Source organism: Equus przewalskii, chromosome 5, assembly GCF_037783145.1.
Source record: "Equus przewalskii isolate Varuska chromosome 5, EquPr2, whole genome shotgun sequence".
NCBI lineage: Eukaryota > Metazoa > Chordata > Mammalia > Perissodactyla > Equidae > Equus > Equus przewalskii.
In genome coordinates this window covers 46,043,187-46,065,122 of record NC_091835.1, presented here as the reverse complement: position 1 = coordinate 46,065,122, position 21,936 = coordinate 46,043,187, and positions in this window count along the sequence as shown.

The window sequence follows — 21,936 nt, the reverse complement described above, 5'->3', positions numbered from 1 at the left end:
AGAAAGAAGAGAAGTACATAATGATAAAAGGGACACTCCACCAAGAAGGCATAATGTATAAATATCTATGCATCTAACACAGGAGTACCAAAGTACATAAAGCAACTATTAACAAACCTAGAAGGAGACATTAACAACAACACAATAATAGCCAGGGACCTGAACACTCTACTCACATTGATGGATAGATCATCCAGACAGAAAGTCAACAAGAAAACAGTGGAATTAAATGAAAAACGAGACCACATGGACTTAATGGATATATATAGAGAGAGAGAGAGAGAGAGAGAACACTCCATCCAAAAACAGCAGAATACACATTCTTCTCAAGTGTGCCTAGAACATTCTCAAGGATATGCCATATATTGGGAAATAAGCAAGCATCAATAAATTTAGGATTGAAATAATAATAAGTATCTTTTCCAAAAATGCTGCTATGAAATTAGAAATTAACCAGAAGAGAAAAGCTGAGAAAGGGACAACGATGTGGAGACTAAACAACATGCTATTCAATAACCAGATCATTGAAGAAATTAAAGGAGAAATAAAAAAATATCTGGAGAAAAATGAAAACATGCTACACCAACTCATATGAGATGCAGCAGAAGTGGTACTAAGAGGGAAATTCATTGCAATACAGGCTCATATTGACAAACAAGAAAAATCCCAAATGAGCAATTTTAAACTCCACCTAAAAGAATTAGAAAAAGAAGAATAAACAAAGTCCAAAGTCAGCAGAAGGAAGGAAATAATAAGAATTAGAAAGAAATAAATGCAATTGCAACAAAAAGGAGAGTAGAAAGGATCAATGAAACAAAGAGCTGGATCCCTGAGAAGATAAACAAAATTGACAAATTCTTAGCCAGACTTACAGAGAAACAAGAGAGAAAGCTCAAACAAAGAAAATTAAAAATGAAAGAGGAGAAATTACAACAGATATGACAGAAATACAAAAGATTATAAGAGGATACTATGAAAAGCTCTAGGCCAACAAACTGGACAATCTAAAAGAAATTGACAAATTCTTAGTCTCTTACAACTCCCAAAAGCTGAATCAAGAAGAAATAGATCATCTGAATAGACCAATCACAAGTAAAGAAATTGAAACAGTAATTAAAATCATCCCAAAAAATAAAAGTCCAGGACCAGATGGTTTCCCTGGAGAATTCTACCAAACATTCAAAGAAGATTTAGTACCTATCCTTGTCAAACTATTCCAAAAACTTAGAGAAGACAGAACACCTCCTAAAACAACTTATGAGGCCAACATCACCCTGATACCAAAGTATGATAAGGACAACACAACAGAGGAAAACTACAGGCCAATATTGCTGATGAACATAGATGCAAAAATCTTCAACAAAATATTGGGAACCTGAATACAGCAATACATCAAAAAGATCATACACAATGATCAAGTGGCATTTATATGAGCGACACAAGGATGATTCAAATCTGCAAATCAGGGGCCGGCCTGGTGGCCGAGTGGTTAAGTTCTCGCACTCTGCTTTGGCGGACCAGGGTTTCGCTGGTTCGGATACTGGGTGCAGACTTGGCATCACTTGTCGGGCCATGCTGGTACCCCACATCCCACATGCATCCCACATGCCACAATTAGAGGGACCCACAACTAAAAATATACAACTATGTACCCAGGGGCTTTGGGAAGAAAGAGGAAAAATAAAATCTTTAAAAAAAATCTGCAAATCAATCAATGTGATACAGCACATTAACAAAGAAAAGGATAAAAGCCACATGATCATCTCAACAGATGCAGGGAAGTCATTTGACAAGATCCAACAGCCATTTGTGATAAAAACTCTTAACAAAATGGGGCTAAAAGGAAAGTACCTCAACATAATGAAGGCCATATATGACAAACCCAGAGCCAACATCATACTGAATGGGGAAAAACTGAATATCATCCCTCTGAGAACAGGAACAAGACAAATGTGCCCACTCTCACCACTCTTATTCAACATTGTACTGGAGATTTTAGCCAGAGCAATTAGGCAAGAAAAAGGAATAAAAGGAATCCAAATAGGAAATGAAGTGAAACTCTTGCTGCGTGCATATGACATGATTTTATATATAGAAAATCCTAAAAAATCCATTGGAAAACTATTAGAAATAATCAACAGCTACAGTAAAGTTACAGGGTACAAATCAACTTAGAAAAATCAGTTGCATTTCTATACTCTAATAATGAACTAGCAGAAAGAGAACTCAAGAATAAAATCTCATTTACAATCACAAGAAAAGAATAAAATGTCTAGGAATAAATTTAACCAAGGAAGTGAAAGACCTATACAATGAAAATTATAAGACATTACTGAGAGAAATTGAAGATGACATAAAGAAATGGAAAGATATTCCATGCGCATGGATCGGGAGAATAAACATAGTTAAAATGTCCATACTACCTAAAGCAATCTGCAGATTCAATGAAATTCCAATGAGAATCCCAATTATATTCTTCATGGAAACAGAAAAAAGAATCCTAAAATTCGTATAGGGCAAAGAAAGACGCTGGATAGCTAAAGTGATCCTGAGAAATAAGAAAAAAGCTGGAGGCATCACAATCCCTGACTTGAAAATGTACTACAGAACACCACAGTACTGGTACAAAAACAAGCACAGAGATCAATGGTATAGAATTGAAAGCCCAGAATAAAACCACAAATCTATGGACCCAGCTAATCTTCGACAAAGGTGCTAAGAACATACAATGGATAAAATATAGTCTCTTCAATAAATGGTGTGGGGAAGACTGGACAGCCACGTGCAAAAGAATGAAAGTGGAACATTATCTTATGCCATTTACAAAATAAACTCAAAATGGATCAAAGACTTGAAGGTAAGACCTGAAACCATAAAACTGCTAGAAGAAAATATAAATAGTACATTCTTTGACATCAATCTTAAAAGAATCTTTTTGAATAACATGTCTTCTTGGACAAGGGAAATAGAAGAAAAAGTAAACAAGTGAGACTTCATCAGACTAAAGAACTTCTGCAAGGCAAAGGAAACCAGGATCAAAACAAAAAGACAACTTACCAATTGGGAGAAAATATTTGCAAATCATATATTTGACAAGGGGTTAATATCCAAAATATATAAAGAGCTCACATTACTCAACAAAAAAACCCCAAACAACGCAATCAGAAAATGGGCAGAGGATATGAACAGACATTTCTCCAAAGAAGATATACAGATGGCCAACAGGCACGTGAAAAGATGTTCAACATCACTAATCATCAGGGAAATGCAAATCAAAACTATACTGAGATATCACCTTACATCCATTAAAATGGCTATAATCACAAAGACAAAAAATAACCAGTTTTGGAGAGGTTGTGGAGAAAAGGGAACCCTCACACACTGCTGGTGGGAGTACAAACTGGTACAGCCACTATGGTAAACAGTATGGAGAGTTCTCAAAAAACTAAAAATAGAAATACCATACAATCGAGCTATCTCACTGTTAGGTATCTGTCCAAAGAACTTGAAATCAACGATTCAAAGTGACTTTACGCACCCCTATGTTCATTGCAGCATTATTCACAATAGCCAAGCTGTAGAAGCAACCAAAGTACCCATCGACTGATGGTTGGATAAAGAAGATGTGGTATATATACATACAATGGAATACTACATGGATGAACCTGGACTGTATTCTGTTAAGTGAAATAAGTCCGATAGAGAAAGAAAAACACCATATGATTTCACTTATATATGGAAGGTAAACAAACACATGGACAAGGAGAACAGTTCAGTGGTTATCAGGGGTAAGGGGGCCAGGGGGTAGGCACAAAGATGAAGGGGAGCATTTATATGGTGATGGACAAATAATAATGTACAACTGAAATTTCACAATGTTGTAAACTATTATGAACTCAATAAAAAATGGGAATTTAAAAAACAGACAGAGACTGTCAGAGTGGTTAAAAAAAAAAAAACCCAGATCTAACTGCATGTTGTCTACAAAAAACCCACTTTAACTATAAAGAAATGGAGAAAGATAGACCATACTAACACTGGTCAAAAGAGAGCTAGAGTAGCCAAATTAATTTCAGACAAAGCAGATTTCAGAGCAGCGAAAATGATGAAAGAGGGCATTTCATCCTGATAAATGAGTCAATTCTCTAGAGTACATAGCAATCCTTAATTTATTTGCTCCTAACAAAAGTGTCAAAATATATGAGGAAAAATTGGTGAACTGCAAGGAGAAATAGATAAATCCACTATAATAATTAGAGATATCAATACTTTTCTATCAGAAATGGGCAGATCCAGCAGGCAGAAATGAGTAAAGATATAGTTGAACTGAATAGCACCATCAATCAACTGTTTCTGATCAACATTTATAGAATACTTCATCAAACAAAGGGAAAATATTCATTCTTCTCAAGCTCATGTGAAACATTCACTAAGACCACATTCTGGGCCATAAAACACACCTTAACAAATTTGGGAAAAAAAGCAGTCATGCAATATGTGCTCTCAGAACACAATGGAATTGAACTAGAAATCAATAGCAGATGGCTAGCCAGCTGGTGAATCCCAAAATTCTTGGAGATCAAACAAGATACTGTTAAATAATATATAGATCAAAGAAGAAATCTTAAAGAAAATATAAAAATATTTTAGACTAATGAAAATCAAGATATAATTTATCAAATTTGTGGAATGCAACAAAAGCTGTGCCTGGAAGGATATTTATAGCATTGAGTGTATATATTAGAAAAATAAAAATATCTAAAATCTATAAACTAAGCTTCTACTCTGGAAACTAGAAAAAGAACAAATTAAAGCCAAAGTAATCAGAATGAAATAAATTACTATAATTAAAGCAGAAATTAATAAAATTGATAACAGGAAATCATTAGAGAATATCAGCAAAACTGAAACCTGGTTCTTTGACAAGATCAATAAAATTGATAAACTTCTAACCAAGTTCCATGAAAAAAGAGAGAAGACACAAATTACTTAATATCATAAATGAAAAAGAGGCTATCACTACTGATGCCATGGACAAAAAAGTATAATAAAGAAATTTTATGAACAACCTTATGCTCACAAATTTAATAATTTAGATGAAATGGATCAATTCCTTGAAAGACACAATCTACTAAAACTCAGATAAGGAGAAATGGTTATCTGAATAGAAGTATGTGTATTAAAGAAATTGGATTAATAACCAATCACCTTCCACAAAACTAATGCACCAGGCACAGATGATTTCAGTGGTAAATTCTCCCAAGCATTTAACGAAGAAATGAATAAATTCTCTAAAACCTCTTCCAGAAAATAGAAGCCGAGGGAACACTTCTTAATTCATTTTATGTGGTCACTATTATAAAAGCCAAGCAAAAACATTATATAAGAAGAAAACTATAGATTGATATCTCTTATGAATATAGATGAAAAAATACTCAAGAAAATATTACTAAATTGAATTCAAAAATTTATAAAAGCAATTATACACAGCAATCATCAGTCCAGCTGGATACATTTTAGGCATGCAAAGTTAGTTCAATATTTGAAAATGTTACACTAAGCCATTGAATCAAAGGATAAGATAAAAAAAGTTAGATGACTGGCACTTCCTGAAAGAGGATAGACAAATTGATCAATGAAACAGAATAGAGAGCTCAGAAACAGACCCATATAAACATTGTCAACTAATCTTTGACAAATGAACAAAGACAATCCAATGGGAAAAGAGTTATCTTTTCAACAAATGGGATTAGAACAGTTGGGCATCAATAAGCAAAAAACAAAACAAAAACAAAAAATTAGTTTACACCTTTCACAAAAAGTAACTCAAAATTGATCATAGATCTAAATGTACACCATAAACTATAAAACTTATAGAAGATAATATGAGACAATTTAGCTGACCTTGGGTTTAGTGATGAGTTTTTAGGATACAAGTTGAAAGTAGGATGCATGAAAGAAAAAAAAACGGTAAATTGAACTCATTAAAATTAAAAACCTTCCACTCTGGAGAAATCCTTGTTAAAAGACTGGAAAGACAAGCAATAGACTGGAAGGCAATATTAGCAAAATACATATTGACAAAGGTTTTTATTGAAAATATCCAAAAAACTCTTAAAACTCAACAATAATAAAGCAAAAAATCCAAGTAAAAAATGGGCAAAAGATCTGAGCAGAAATTTCATCAAAGAAGATAAACAGACGGTAAATAAGCATATGAAAAGATGCTTATTTCATTAAGGAATTTCGGATTAAAACAGGAAGATACCTCTACACACCTATTAGAATGCTTAAAACCCGAAACACTGAGGGCGCCAAATGCTGGCAAAGATCTGGAGCAACAAAAACTCTTACTGTTTGCTAGCAGGAATGCAAAATAGTACAGCCTCTTTGAAGGGCAGTTTGACAATTTCTCACAAAACTAAACTTTGGCTATCATGTAATGTAGCAATCACACTCCTTGGCATTAACTCAAGTGATGGAAAATGTATGTTAACACAAAAATCTACACATGAATGGTTGTAACAGTTTTATTCATAATTGCCTTGAACTGGAAGTAATCAAGGTGTCTTTCAACAGGTGAATGGATAAATAAACAGTGATATTCCCATACAATGGAATAGTATTCAAATATAAAAAGAAATGAACAACAGGCCGTTGAAAGACATGGCGAAATATAAGCATATATTGCTAAATCAAAGAAACCAGTCTGAAAAGTCTACATATTGTAGATCCCATCTGTATTACATTCTGGAACAGGCAAGCTATAGGTACAGTAAAAGTATCAGTGGTCTGCCCTTAGTTTGCTGAGAGGGAGAGAGGAGAGAATAGGTGGAACACAGGAGATGTTTAGGGTTGTGAAACTATTCTGAATAATTCTGCAGTGATACACACATGACGTGCAATTTTCAAAACCCATAGAACTGTCCAATACAAAGAGTGAATCCTAGCTATGGACTTTAGTTAATAATGTATTAATACTGGTTCATTAATTGTAACAAATACATGACATTAATGCAATATGTTGATTAAAGGAAAAAATATCTGAGGAGGGGTGTAGAGGAGTATACGGGAACTCTCTGTGTATTCTGCTCAATTTTTTTGTAAAACTAAAACTGCTCTAAAAATAGTCTATTAAAATACAAAAAGTTATGAAACATCAAATACATATTCAATATTATATAAATATGTAAACTTAAAAATATATGTACGTGCTTATATGGATATATATGTACATGTGTGTGTTAGTATTTATGTGTGTGTTTGACTATAAAATAAGCAATGAATAAATATTTGCCTAACACAGTTGCTGGTTCATATTCTTCATATATTTGGATTTTATTTGCTTATAAATCTGTAGCAATTAAACACACACACATACACACAAACACATTTTTATTTATACATATATGTATTCTGAAATGTTGTACTATATATGAAATAAAGCATATATACTTAATATAATGTATAGATATGAATATAATGTTTAGAATATGCATGTTTATGTACATATATGTATATGTGTATATATTCTGTATATGTTTCAATTTTTAAATTTTTCCCTAAGTAAAATGGAGCCTGAATTGATTATTGATTCTCACTATTTGTCTAGTCCATGTTAATACTGCGTTTTAGGTTATAGTGGATTCATCATTTCTGTTAATGATTAGTAAGGTAAGTCTATCACCACTTCCACTATTACTCATTTTCTGTTATTATTGTTGTCCTTGTTTTGCATCTTCTCTGTCATCTGTCCTGTGCAAACTGAATAACTTTTAAAAATGTGATTCTCAATTTTGGGGGGGGGGAATTCTAGCTTGAATAACTCTACACTTATATGTGAATTTTAGTAAAGTTTTCAATTTATGATAATAAGTATTCTTGTCCAAGAACATGATGTGCATTTCCATTTTTCAGCTCTTGTTTATGTCCTTAAATAAGAAGTTTTACTTTTTAAATAGGTTCTTGCACCGTTATTGTTCCATTTATTTCTGAGTAATTCAGTTTTATTTTAAAAACTTTGTGTATAGAATTTTTTACCCTTCCATTTTTTAATTAGTTAATATTGAAAAAAAATACTGGCTTTGAATATATTCTTGTATCCAATAAGATTAACAAATTCTGCTATTAATTACATTCTAATCTTGTATAAAACTAGAGATTCCCAAAACAAAAAAAACTAAAAACCTATTAAACAATGGGCAAAAGATCTGAACAGATATTTCTCCAAAGAAGATATACAGATGGCCAATAGGCATATGAAAAAATGTTCACATCATTAACTATCAGGGAAATGCAAACCACATCTACAAGGAAATATTACCTTACTCCTGTCAGAATGGCTATAATTAACAAGACAGGAAACAACAAGTGTTGGAGAGGGTATGGAGAGAAGGGAACTCTCATACACTGCTGGTGGGAGTGCAAACTGGTGCAGCCACTATAGAAAACACTATAGAGATTCCTCAAAAAGTTAAGAATAGAGCTACCATACAATCCAGTTATTCCACTGCTGGGTATTTATCCAAAGAACATGAAAACACAAATGCGTAAAGGTACATGCACCCCTATGTTCATCACAGCATTAGTCACAATAGCCAAGACTTGGAAGCAACCTAGGTGCCCATCAAGGGACAAATGGGTAAGAAGATATGGTATGTATGCACAACGGAATACTACTCAACTACAAGAAACGATGAAATCCAGCCCTTTGTGACAACATGGATGGACCTTGAGGGCATTATGCTAAATGAAATAAGTCAGAGGGAGAAAGTCAAATGCTGTATGATCTCACTCATAAGTAGTAGACAAAAATGACAAACAATCACATAGAAGCAGAGACGGATTGGTGGTTACCAGAGGGGAAGAAGGGAGGGAGCAGGGCAAAAGGGGTGACTCCATTCCATTCCATTCCATGTGTGTGGTGATGCATGGTAATTAGTCTTTGGGTGGTGAACATGATGTAATCCACACAGAAATCGAAATATAACAATGTGCACCTGAAATTTATATAATGTTATAAACCAATGTTACCACAATAAAAAAAAACCTAGAGCTTTGTTCTTCTGATGAATTATTACATAACTGGAGATCTTTCTATCCTAATATTTGTAATTTTAAAAAGTTTTGGTATGTAGTATTTTGCTGGAGTCTCCAAAACAATGTTACATAATAATAGTGTTAGTGAGTAATCAAATCTTGTCCTAGTAATTAACAGATATGGCTTTAAAATGTTTACCTTTCAAACAAAATTTACTTTTTTTTCATTTATATGGCTTTTGTCACGTTTGATTAATCCATCCTCTCTGCCTTTTGGAGGTTTTATCAGGATCAGATGCTTAATTTTATATGTTTCTTTTGATATTCATTATTTTATTTCTCAAGTAGTAAATTTTGTTCACAGATTTCTGGATTGCTATTTTCAAAATTAAATGGGGGAACTTCCTCTTTTTTTTTCCTGTGGTGTTACATCATTGTTAAGGATGAATTGTTATTTAAAAAGTGAAACATAACTAAAGTAAATACTTTAGACTGATAACTTTTAAAAGATAAGGCTTTGGTTATTTTTCCCATTCTCCTAAGATAATTGAGCAATTCCAGTTTTCCAGTTTTTTTAAAATTCAATTTTTCTTAATCATACGTTAATAATCTCCTCTAGATTTGCAATTCTTTTTTTTAATATTGCACTTAACATTCCTTTATAGTGCTTCAAGTTATTCTCATCTGTGGTCATGTTATTCATTCATTCTCTACTTTAAAAATTTTTACTCTTTCTCTTTTTGTTAATCAGATAAAATGTTAATTATTTTGGTCATCATTTTAATTTTCTATTTCATTAATTTCAGCTATTAAAAATTTAATCCCTCTTTCTATTTTTTTGGCTTATGTTTTTGTTATTTTAGTAATTTCTTAAAATTAATATATTTATCTTAAGCTTTCAGTCCTTTAATAATGGCACTTAAAACTTTTGTCCATGGTTTATGTAAAGGAATAAACTTTAACTCAATTCAACTTCAATAACTATAAAGACCCTGTAAATAAAAAAAAATTGTTACTTTGGAATTGAAATGGATAATTTTGTCTAAGAATAAAGTCCAATACTATAGCTTGGCCTATGTCAGAATTTTAAAGTGATATTCATTTAATCACTGTAAATGAATAGTTGCCTATGTATCAAGAAAAGAATTAAGGGCGCACACACTTCTTCATAAACAAAAGTAAATTTGTGTTTGAATAAAGGCTAAAATACCAAAACTCAGATTTTAGAAAATATCTTTTATGAAGGGTTTGGGGAGATCTTTTGACATAAGACTAAAATCCATATTTATCTTTTAAAAAGCTGCAAATATTTTGTTACATAAGTTGGAAATATTTCTTTTCATTTTTTATATTTATTTTATTTGTCAAAAGTATCATAAAGTATAACAGACGTAAAAAATAATAAACATAACAGAAAATCTTTGAGATATTAATAATAGATTAGGATTAGTATTTATGATTTAACAAATATAAGGACATAAAATAAATTAATGAGAAAGAAAACTAATAGAAACCAGAGAAAGGATGTGGATTCAGTGAGGAGAACATGCATATGGCTACCAAAACTCTTAAACATATTCAAACTTGAGTCTGTTTGAAGAAGGTGGAGGTATTCAAAGGCTAAGACCTATTATCTCAATTTGAGATATCTCTGAAGGGCCATCTCAGCTTCAAAATTCCCCACAGGATCAAATGGTACTTCATTTCGACTTCAACATTATTGCAGTTCGGCTTCTTTTTTTGACCTCTTTTTTCTGTTGTTCATCCCTTTAAAGATGTTGTTCCTGTGAGCACTCACCAATACATCAATTCATAAAAGACCCTCCCTTTGCATCTAAGAAACCCAGAGTACAATAAATGATAATAGAGATGTATGTCACAGCAGGTGCCATTGACCATAAGATGTTTTCAGATAACAGTTCTTGGAATATAGGGAAGATATTGAGAAAGATGAAAATACTGTTAGACTTCGGATGATAATGGAGGACTTAATGCTTGGAAGAACATGCACAAGGGAGTAACAGTGAGAAAAAGGAAGGATGAGAAGTGATCGAAGAGTATTTAAAATTACTGTATCAGAGATGGATGAAGTTTGAAAGTATAGTCAGGAGAATGGTTGGCCCAAGTGGAATGATAGGAGAGTGCTGGAGATAAATGAGTAAGGAGCTGAGAAACTAATTTATAGAATCTTCCAGCGCTCTAGAGATCAGAAGGTTCTGAGAGGAGAGTAAAACAATGAATCAAAGATTAAAACATTCAATGAATAATAAATTGTGAATTGGAGGTCAAAAGATAATAACAAGGAGAAGTGTTTGGCATAGACATGATATGCCACAATAAAGCTCCTAAAAGGAGCCAAATTATTGTCTGAAAATAATATTAGGAAGGAAAAGTTGTGTCAAACTTCCGTCATAGACCGTGTGTTGTAAGATATGTTGACTGAGAGACTGAACAACTTTCACTTCATGGGGCCTCAATGGGAGTGCTGTCCTAAGGGGAGAGCTACTTTCCTGTTGTGGTAACAAATGTACATAGAACATTTAAGGAAAAAGCCCATTTAATATGAAATTTCTGAGGACACAGTGGAAAAAGTTGTGATTTGGAGTTGTTCAAAGGCCATTGCTTGTGTTAGAGATATGTTTACAAATTTCACTCAAGTTCTTTGCCCTTTTTTTGGTCTAAGTACAAGGAACTCATACAAATCCATGCATTCACTAAACACAATCCTGTGATTTACAACTCCCATCATGCCTTTGCCAATAAGGTGAGGAAAGCTTCGTGTTTGGGTAGATAGCATCTTCACACTCTAAACTGTCCATTAGTGTTTACCATGCAATAAAGGAGTGAGAGGGGAGTAAAACCTCATCTCAGCATTCTTGGAGTCCACTAAGATGCCTGGTGGTTGGAGAGCGGTGCTTCAGCTAGGTGGTCTAGCAGCACCAGTATGAGCAGAGAGCATGTTTCTTCCTCATCTGATTAGCCCCAAGAGGAAGTGCTATGTTTCTGTGGTATAACGCTAACTGGATGTTGCTGTTATTTCAGCTATTCATCTCTGGGTATATCCCAACCCATCCAACACAGTTAAAATTCAAACCTGTACTTTACAAATTTAGTCTTATAAGCACGTACTAATCTAGGCATTATACTGGTGACCATTTTAAAGTAATTTTACTACTGAACCCTGGAGGGGAGATGCCCATTTAGATTCTTCTAGAGTTTTCTCAGTTTTGATTTGGATCATGGTAAGAAGTTAAAAATTTGGTGAGGGAAAGGAATCTCACACCATTATACAAACAACAGTATAGGAAAAGATGGATGAGTAGATGATCTTTTACATTGGACGGTAAAGAATGATAGTGGTAATGTGAGGCATGATGGGTTTAACTAGCTATAAGATTAGAAAAATAATTAATCCCAGCAGTTTTATATGTGCAGGAGTTCCTTAATCTGTAGATGCTGAGGATAATGTGAATAGAAGTCTGATTTGGTTTTTGGCCAAATTTTGAGAGGCAGCATGATTCTGACTCAGAAAGAAGGCTGAATCAGGATAGTGGAAAGAGAAAGCAGGGGACAAAGGCATGAAGCACTGAGGAAGTAAACTAAACACAGTCAGCTAAGTAAACGAAGTAAACTAAACACATGAGTAGTCACGGGTGCAATTTTTCTCAAACCAGTATTTAAAACATCCATTTACACTCTTAAAATATCCCGGTGCTTATAATTAATTATTGGTCCCCTAATTAAGTGCGTACATAATATTTGGTAAGAAAATTTCTTTTCCCCATAAATAAAGAAAATCTGAAGCATTTTAGACCAGTTTCGTAGAGGCAATTCTAATTGTATTAACTTCTCTGCATATCTTCACCTTTGTTGCTCTCTTCTAATAGAGCAATGCTACATTTTGTATTCCAAAACATTAACCTTTAAAGCTTGATGTGTGTGAACCGGTCTGTTGAAATATTTTGCAATTTAAGGGTTTTCTCCTTGACTAGCCCGTTCTAAATAGTGAAAACAGATGTTAGAAGTGTGATATCATGTTAAATCTGTGAACTTTGTAGTCAGAAAGAGTTAAGTTTTAATGAGAATTCTGCAACTTACCAGTTTTATGACATTTACTAAGTTACCCCTCTGATTACTGTCACTTTACCCCTTTATAAAACTCTTCCTCAAATTACCCACTTTGAGTATGTCATATATTTCCCTCTGGGAATCTGACTTTTTCCTTATGTGACTATAAGTTTTAAAACCTGAAAAATCTAATACTTGTCACTCTTACTCCTAGAAAAATACTAAATATTGTTTTTCCTTTGTCCGTTACCCCTGTGACTTAGATAAAGCATATTGCAGAAGCCATGAATTTACATATTTTTGCACATTAACATTGCATGTAATGATCCCTGAGTCCAAGGATGCGATGTAATTTGGAACATATATCCTTAGTGGCTTTCATCAGAGATTCAAAAGTGTGTTTGCTGCTTCCTGATTATGGTATGCATGTTGTATAGATTATTTACCCTGAGGTTGAACTGAGAGTACTAAAAAAACCCATCTTGAAATTTCACTGAATTATTAAATTATAGTTGAATTATTGTGATAGCTGAACATGACTAAATTATTAACTAATAGCTAGGAGATGAATGGCTACTTTTTGGCTTAGCTATCAACTGGGAGATCAAGTGATGTTTTTAGTGTAAAAATTATAATTCAAAAGAAAAGGACTATTTTATGGTAACTTTAAAACTCCAATGTTACTACAGTTCTTTTTTTTTTTTTTCTATGCTCCTTTGGCTATTTCGCTATTTTAATGCTTCAATTTTATCTCCAGTCTTACCACTCTTATGGACTCCAGATCAATGTGGTCAACTGCCTTCTCAATATTTCCACTTGATTGACAGGTGAACACCTCAGACTTTGGATATCACAGTAAACTCTCTATACTACCTCCAAAAAATGTTCTTTCTAATATTATTAAATGAAAACTCCATATTTCCACAAAAAATTCATTTCCCTCTGTTTTCAAAATACTTAAATAATAAAAATTTTTTCATTACCTTTCTTGAAACATACCCTTGGATCAATCTCTTCTTCCTAGATTTTCATTACAGTTTCCTGACTTGTGCCCCTACTCCTACCCAAGCCTTCTTCTATCTATTTTAAACATAGTAAAAACAACAATTGTGTTAACATTTGAATCAGATCACACCACTTTTTTGTTCAAAGCCCTTCACTGGCTTGCCACCTCACTCTGAGTAGATGATGAACTTGAAGACCTCGTATGATCTGTTCTCCTCTTAGCTTTCTGACCTTGGCTCCTATGATTCATCCCCTTGCTCACTTGCCTTCACCACACTTGTCTTCCTTGATGTTCCTGAGCTTGTGAGACATGCTTCTGTGGTAGAACCTTTGCACATCCTCTTCTCGTGGCCATGATGGCTCTTCCTCTGTATGTCCACATGGCTTCACAGATTGCTGTTTCACCCCTTCAGAACTTTATTCACATTACTTCAATGTACCCTTTGTTGACCACTATTTTTAAAAATTGAAAACATTCTCCATCCTCTCCATTTACTGTGCTATTTCATATTTTATGTTTATTTTTCATAGTCTTTATCACACCATCTTTTATATTATGTACTTTGCTAACACCGTATTTTTAAAAAACTGTCTGTTTCTCTGCATAAGACATGCTCAGACTCTAAGATCCATGGCAGCAGGAATTATTGTTTTATTACTGTCATATTCCCAGTGTCTAGAAGGTTACTTGGCACATATCAGAAACTCAATAAATATTTGTTGAATGGATAAATGAATATAGATCATTGGCTGCAAAAAATCTAATAATAAACAGTAACTTCAGCTTTTCATGTTTAATTCTAAACCATTTGCTTTCTGCTTCCCAGTACATTTTCTATAACCTAACTTTTAATGCCACCATCTGAAATACTGTCTCTTGAAGATATTGGTAACAATCTTCTGATTCTTAGACTGATAAGATTATCAGAGTTTCAAGGATATTGGCCTTGTAATTCTTGCCGCTAATTAATGGTAAAAGACTGGACTCATCTCTTGGGAAAAGTTAGATATGCCACTAATTCTGATAATAAATTATTCATATTGGATTCTTGTATTCATAACTAAGGGTATTTCATCTGTCTACAAGTAGAAGGATGTGCCTATCCTCGAAGATTTTTACCGCTTCAGAAATGCAATCAGATAACTTGGAATACCATGGTAAAACGCATCTACAAAAGAAGTTTTCCAGCTCTCCAATAAACAGCAAAATTACGAAATCACACTAAGTTGTTTTTAGTTTTCACAGAGAAAATTATCCTATTCAGCGTTTATACGGTGGTATGAACTATGCAACTTAAGTTATTTTTGTCCATCAACATCTTTTTAGAGAACATATAAAGAATAAAAACCCAATATGGTTATTACCAGTTATTGGCATCTTGACTTATTTACAGAATTAATTTACTCACCATGATTAGTTTGTTGGATTTCATTAGCTTTAACAATTTCTTTCTGGGATCTAAGCCTCTGTAATTCTAAAGATTTGTTTTAAAAGCACATACTAAGACATTTCATGTAGATATAAATTCAGGAGATACTTTGTGAGGAGAAAATAGCATCTGGGTACATACCATTAGCACACAGTGGACATCACAAGGTCAAGTTCAATGACTATGTATTTTCTCCACAGTAAAAATACCAAAATGATGCAGAAATAACTTTCTGCCTATCTGGATAAGGAAAAGAATAAACTAGAACTGAAATAGTTCTTATAAATCACCCAAGTCACTCTTCTTCTCTCATTTGGGAGGAAAATGAGGCTCAGATATAAAAAGAGATTTGATTTATTGAAAGCAAGACTCCATAATGTTAATATTACTAAACCAAGATAATTTACACATAAAATAACTCAGAAAATATTTGTATAGTTGACTAAATAAAGTCACAGGTTGGCAATCTGATAGAATTCTGAAACAGCCTTTTAGCAGCACAGTTAAGGCATCAGCTTGAGGATGACATCATGTTGTCCTTTAAGATACAGTATATTTATATATTTTTAAAAAATGCCTGTTATATGGTCTGTTTTCCTGATGGCTAGATTACGTAGGTCCAGAAACCAAGTGTTGAAGGTAGGAGTGACCACTCTCACAATTCTTCCCTGTGTTCCACTTACAGAATATGTGCTTCCCACCCCATATATCTTCAGGATCTGTGTGAATAAATGTGTTGGTTCTTGGGGATTAGGGAATACTTCTATAACAGTACAAGGTAAACTAAAGCTATGGCTGCTGTTTGGGATTCTCCTGCCAGAAACTATGTAGTGGGAAAAGAAGGGAGATAGATACACTGGCAGTGATAATTGATCTTTGTTATCATGAGAATATAAGATTGTTGCTACCAAATGGTGTAGGGAGCAATGTGTTCTGAACTCAATGAATTCGTTTGGATAACTTTTGGTGATCTTGCTTTGGCAATAGCCTTGAAAGGGCGAATGAAGCAGTCAGAACCAGACAAGGACACGGTAATGGGAGCTCAATCCCTTCAAGAGTGAAAGCCTGCCTTAACCTACTTCTCAAGAACCAAATTACTGCCATGGAACCAATTACAATAGTAGGGATCCATAACTTTTCCCAGTAATACTCGTGTTTTAACATTTTATTTATTTATTTAGAAATTATGACTAACCCTCACCTTAAAGAATCAGTGACAGATAAAAGTGAATGAGCTTAATTTGGGCAACGAGTAGATCTCAGTTGTGCAAAAGGTGTACTGTAGCAGACAATATCAATAGCAAGTGCTTTTTCTGTGTGTTCATATCTAATGGTTTCTTACTGCAAATACCTTCAACAAATTACTTGAGAGCTTTCTATATCTGCCTGAACGTATTCTGCATATGTCTGCAGAAAGAAAGAACTTCCATAAAGGAATTGATAGTTAAATACTCTAGTTTTCTCACAGCTTTTGTGAAACAACTCAGATATTTTCTCTACAATTGTCTGGATGTTACCATCGCAATTAAGCATCATTAACCATAGCAGTAACCTGCTGTTTAATACACCCTGTATTGATGTCCTTCCCTTCCCTGTTTCACTTCTCTATTCCTTTACAGGTGTTTTGTTGGACCACTTTCCTTATAAACTACTACTTACCATTAAATCCTTGTCTCAGTGTCTGCAATCAAAAAACCTAACCTAAGACCCATTGTATGTCAGATAAGTATTAAGCAAAAGACATCAGGATTGAGTAAGAAGAAGTGCTGGAGGAATTGTGATGCATTGCCATTTTAAATAATTATCTTAGGGAAAGCCTAACTGAGAAGCTGATATTCAAGCAAAGACCTGAATTGGTGAGGGAACTTGACAGTGTCTGAATGAAGAATATCTTAGCCAGTGGGTACAGCAAAAATCATGAGGTTGGAACACTTCTTTCATGGTTTTCTTTTTTTGATTTTGTTGAGGAAGATTGTCCCTGAGCTAACATCTGTTGCCAATCTTCCTCTTCTTGTTTGAGGAAGATTGTCCCTGAGCTAACATCTGTCACAATCTTCCTCTATTTTATATGTGCGATGCTGCCACGTATAAGTGATGTGTAGGTCCGTGCCCAGGATCCAAACCTGTGAACCCTGGGTCACTGAAGCAGAGAATGTAAACTTAACCACTACGCCACCAGGCCAGCTACTCTGGCATGTTTTTGAACTAATGAGGTGGCCATGGACTCTGGAGTAGAGTAAGAGAAAAGGAGAAGAGTAGGACATGAAATCAAAGAGAGGTGAGACAGTGATAGAGTTGGGGGAGACTGTATTGAATCTTATAGGTCACTGTAAGATCTTTGCTTTTTATTCTGAAAGGAAAGGGACACCATAGAAGGTTTTCAGATGACTTGATCTGTCTGAGGTTTTAAAAGGGTTCTTTTGGGTTTTGTGTGGCTCTACTGGGGCAAAGGCAAAACAGGGGGAAATTTATTGCACATGTTCAGGAAAGAAATCATGGTAGTTGCAACAAGGTGCTAACAGTGATAGTGGTGATAACTGTTTAAGTTATGGCCATATTTTAAAGGTAGAGTCAACTGAATTTGCTTGAGGATGGCAAATAATGTAGGAGAGAGAGGAGTCAAGGATAACTTCAGTGTTTTGGACCTGAAGAACTAAATGGAGACAGACATAGAGGATATAGGGAGGGTGGTATATTTTTAAAAGAGGAGATTTGGAGTTCCACTTTGGATTTATTAAATTTGAGATGGTCACTAGATATCTAAGAGGATATATCAAGTATATAGCTGTACAGGAGTCTGGAGTTCCAGAGAAATGTGTCCGCTAAAAATATGAATTTAAAGCTATCAGCAAATAGTCATCAGAACACACGTTACATGTATTCTTTCTAAGCATTAAATGTTAAATAATACAATGTTTGTAAAGGTTGGGATTAGCATTTAAACACTCCTTGATCCATTTTATACTCTCCTCTCATTCAACACTGGTTATTGATTGGGACCCCACTGAGTTAAATAGAGGATAAAATCAATCACTATTTACTTGATACAAACCAGTCATATCATCAGAATAATAAGAGATAAATTAATTAATTTACTGTTGAAGTTTATTGAAGAGTAATAATTTTTATTAGTTAAAAAGGAATAAACAACAAAAAAAATAAGGGACATGGCATGATGTGTAGTTCCAAAGTACATATTATCTGAATTAATTAGAGGATTTCCAAAGGAAAAGTTAAAACAATACCAGCAGGACTTTCTAAATTCCAATGGGAATTTACCGTGTTATCTTGTCAAATGGACAAAGACTCGCAATTGGACAAGTTCTTAGCCCTGTGATTTCAAGTGTTTATGAAGGATGCTCTCATAGTGATGTAAATATGAAGAAAGATTCACTACATCCATAAGGGAGTGGAGAGTCTTTATATAAGAACCTATTATGGATCTAAGTAATTCAATTATCTAAGTAATTTTTTCCAACCCTCATTGGACGTTATTAAGCAATGCTGATCTAAACACATTAAAGTGATTCAAACTGTGTATTATGTCAATATGTGAGGAGGAACTTTTCCAGTGGCATGGCCTCATTGGCTGCTATCCACTGCAGCACAGGACTCTGCTACCTGACCTAGATGATTGGGGCTACTTCTGACCCATTGGCATCTTTGAAGTCCAAGGACTGAATCATAGGAGGCCTCTAACTTTGAAAGAACTGCATGTTCAATTTATATCAACATTGTATAAGTAACATGATGAGAAGCTGACAGAATATTATCATGCCTCAATCAGAAGAGTTGCTTAAAGAGACTCCTTGAATTTGTCTGCTGTATGATTCTAAGATACTGATTTCTGGCTCCATGGTCTCTGGAAGTAGGAGATAGATCCTGCAAGGGGAGAGGAGTTATCTGGGCTGATGATTCAGATATTTTTTTATTGTTCCTCTGCTTGTATTTTATTCATGAAGAAAAGTGTGGAATAAGGCACAGAAGTTTTCTGTGATTTGTCATGTTAACTTTTAAGGCTCCTGGGCTTTTAGGCACATTCTCAAAGTTAGCTCCATTTCTTTTCTATTTGCCCATCACAATGACTCATGGGGGCTATGTTCTCTGCCTACTATCAATAAAATTAATAAAAGGGTAGAGACATGGGTAGATTTTCTACCAAATATTTCTGTATTTTACCATCTAGTAAGACAAGATGGTCTAAGATGTAGGTTTGAGGAATAATTGTTCATGTAAGATGATACATTTGGCCCCAAATTTCTCATTGAGAAGTGATTTTTCCCATTTTCGGTAAGAAGGGCACCATTAGACCTGCCACCAATCTTGGGGTATGCAAAGTAAATAAATTAATGAATATATCACCACAAACTGTCCCAGTATTCAAGTAAATAGCATAGATCTTGATGGGGAAGTGTTAAGAAAAGACATGCTTGCATTTCATGGAAATTTAATTCGTAAGGCCAGAGCTAAAAAAATTATTAAAAAATTACTTTTGTATTATCTCAAGAGCTTAACTCTGAGAAAAATGTGCCAACTTATCATTTTCATTGATTCTTCCTGACATTTAGGTAAAAGGTCTTAATATTTTAATATGAGAAGGTAAGTGATCTATAATACGGATTTATAGCCATAAACTTTAAGAAACCATCAGAAAAGCCAGCTTATAAAAGTCTTAACCTTTGAAACACTGGATGGCCATGTTTCAAGAGAATGGGCACACTCTTATAATATCCTACATCTGGAATAAAGTTGTCATAAACTTTACCATACGGAATAGACTGCTGAATCCTCTGCTCCTCGTAGTATAGTACCCTGAATTTGAAAAACCAAGTCCAAAGGCGAGTTCTTATAACCATCTTTGTAGAGAGAGGATAACCTTTAGGGAAGCTAGTTTAGGTCACATAAATTGGAAGAAGATGTCTGATTTATGTGTCACTCTATTTTAATTATTTTCCAAAAAAAGAGAAAGTTTACACTAGTATTACTTAGCAAACAATGAATTCTTCTTTGCATTTGTAAAAACGTGGCACAAGATTTTTGTGTTTCTGTTAAATTTATGTTGTGTATTTCTGCCTACCTCTACTTCCAGCTGCATCATTGATTCAATTGGTGAAAAGCCTTTATTGCTATAAAGTTGTTTAGGTATAGATATGCCACTGAACAACTCATATTTCAGTACTCAACTTTGTTTTGCCATTTCTATGATGCACTGACATTTTGATATTATATATTTATTTTAAGTGCCCCCCCCAGCAATACTCTGTGAAATATTAATGGAACAGTTAAAAAAGAATAATAAAAAATATGTGTGCATTGGAAAAAATATGGAAAACAGTCCATTAAGAGAGTTTTGTTTGTTTGATTGATTTGTGTTTATTTTTTAAGAGCCACAATCCCTCCACCATAAAAAATTTGGTATATTTCCTTTCCAGTTTTTTTCTGATTTATATGCTTTATATCATGTTATTTGCATTCCAGCAGGCACATAGGTAGTAGCATCGTGATACTATGATTCCCTCAATGGACATGTGTCTACTCCCTTTTACTTTGAGGAAGAAAGGAGTTAGCATTGCTCCACTCATAGATCCATAACAAAAATTGAGTTAATTAGAGACTTACCTAGAAGGAGGCCTTTCCTTTGTGGATAGAAATATATTCAAATACTAACACAAAGATGTTAGGAGCCATAATCCACTCTGTGTATAGAACTGTACCTGCAGAAGGAGATCGTGAAGCCAACATTCAGGGAAGACATGGTAAGACATGGAAAAATTCAAAGCTCCAGGGTCCTTGGTCATAATTTTTATGTTCCCTCATGCTGTCTTAGATTCTTCCCTTCTTAAGGGGTTTGACTTTTTTACTTTTAGCATTTTCTTTAGTTCTGCGAACAACTCTAAAGTTTGCCAATCACATTATCAGCTAGTTGATTTGAATCTCTCGCTTGCATCCAAACAACTTCTGACCAATAAACATACCACATACGCAAATAACATTTTGTTTTTATTATCCAAATACCAATTATGCCCAAACATTTTTAGTTTCTAAGTTAAACTGATATCAAGCACGTTCAGGATTGGACTGTTGCTAGTCTAAGCATTATAACAAAAGTATTTACCTTCTTATTAAGAAAAATTAATGACCGTGTAATATTACATAATATAGTTGTATCATAGTTTAATTAATCTTCATATTGTGAGACAATTTTTATCAATTGGAAATATTGCTAAAATAAACATTTATTTATACTTTTATTTTTGTATTATAGGTTAATAAGATCAATTACCAAAGGTGGGATTAATATGTCAAAGGGGATAAACATTTTAATGCTTTAGGTTTCTATTGATAAATTACTTTCTAAAGGGATGAACTGATTTATTCTCTGACTAGAATTATT